The sequence below is a fragment of the Pleuronectes platessa genome, chromosome 2, assembly GCF_947347685.1.
Source record: "Pleuronectes platessa chromosome 2, fPlePla1.1, whole genome shotgun sequence".
NCBI classification, from domain to species: domain Eukaryota; kingdom Metazoa; phylum Chordata; class Actinopteri; order Pleuronectiformes; family Pleuronectidae; genus Pleuronectes; species Pleuronectes platessa.
In genome coordinates, this window is record NC_070627.1 from 2,118,410 (window position 1) to 2,120,248 (window position 1,839).

Below are 1,839 nucleotides of genomic sequence, written 5' to 3' on the forward strand. Positions count from 1 at the left end.
GATGGAGAGAGGGAGAGAGGATGGACGATGGAGAGAGGGAGAGAGGGATGGGACGATGGACTAAATCTGAAGAGGAGGAGAAACTAAACACGTTAGTGTTCGAGCGTCTGATCCTCAAAGCGTCCGGCTGTCGGCCTCTGAGGAACCAGGTCCAACAGTAGAGGTCATCAAAGGTCAAAGTTGATGAAGCTCGTGCACTGTTCATTTCTTCTTCTGATGAGAACTTAGGTCAAAGTTTTAAATGCTCTTATATTAAAACACATGAAAGTAAAGTAGAAAGGAAGTGGAACTGGGGTTAAGTAGCAAAACTATTTACTTCAATAAATTAACTCTGGTAGAAGAAGAAATAATGATTTAAAGCTCATGTTACATATATATATCAATAAATATATAAATATATATATATATACTCTGACTGTATACACATACATGTAACCGCTTGTTCCAAACTTTACTACTGCCCCCCCCCCCCCCCCCCCCCTGACAGCCCATAAAGTTTAAGACATTCTGAGAAAAGCAGAAAATAAATCTTAGCTAATGAGGCAGCGGTTCACTGGGTTCATCACAGACTCACTAACGACCAGTAGGACTCAGAGCAGGTTTCAATAAATAACTGAGATCAGACGTCACAAGATCGATGCTGAACGTTCCAGTAACAAGTTGAGTGAACGATAAAAAAAAACTCTCACGGTTTATTTGTCCGTCGGACTTCCCCCCGACCTCGGCTGATTGACACAACCCCCTGCAGGCGGCTACATGCAACTGCACCGAGCGGGCACCGTGTTTCAGATCCTAGAGAGAAAAGCACCTACTCCACCTGAAGCCTTTAATTCTAACTGTTCATCCTCTGACTTAAAGAAACTGAAGCTGATGAGGCTCCAGAGACCAAAGCTACTATTTCAATGTCTGAGTCAAACGCTGAGGCTGCAGGAGAGAAAGTGAAAAGACAGTTGAGACAATGAGTCAACGATAGAGTGGACTTTAACATTTGCTAACGATGCTGGAATTTAATTTTTGGCTCAGATTCGGACAAAGAGCAGGATTTAGGATTCTCTTTCATGTCTCTGGTCCTCGCTGGGAGACGAGGTCCCTGGCAGAGGTCTGTGCTCTGGTCCTATTCTCACTGAACCAGTCTGTGAGTGTCTGTTACTCATCTGAGTCTGTGAGTGTCTGTTACTCATCTGAGGCGTCCCCTGTCCTCAGGAAGTGTCTCCACGGCTCTGAGGACAAAGGGCTTCTCAGACGTACAGACTTTCCTTGTCATTGATAAAAACAAGGTCACAGAATTGTTCTTCAAGTGTTTCTCAGACGTGGTTACTGGGATCTGACAAAAGTTAATGAACCAGTTAATTGATGAACTGCAGAAAGACAACATGAGGTGAGTTCGTCACTAATGCAGAATCAGAACTCAGTTGTTTCTAAATCCCTTATTGCCTGAATTAATTTCCAATTATATAAAATAAGTATTATTGGTGTTTTTGGCCTGAGATACAGATTCTAAATTAAGTGGAGATTGTTAATTTCAATATAGCATAAACAATAGATATAAATTTAGGTATGAGGCAAATTAGCGACATTAGCCATAATGGGCATGACCTTAACTTAACACATTTTGGTATGTAGATTATTATATTGATGCTGCTTTTGATTGAAATTGATTAACAACATATGTTTCTGTACAATCATTGCTGTTCCATCATCACAGTATTTCCAATACAGCTTAATACCTCAAAATGCACAGTCCCAAGGGGCTAGTATGTATTTTCCATTCCGACCACTAGATGGCGGCAGAGTGCTTCCAATAACTTCCTTGGTATGTGTAGTATTTGCACCATCAGG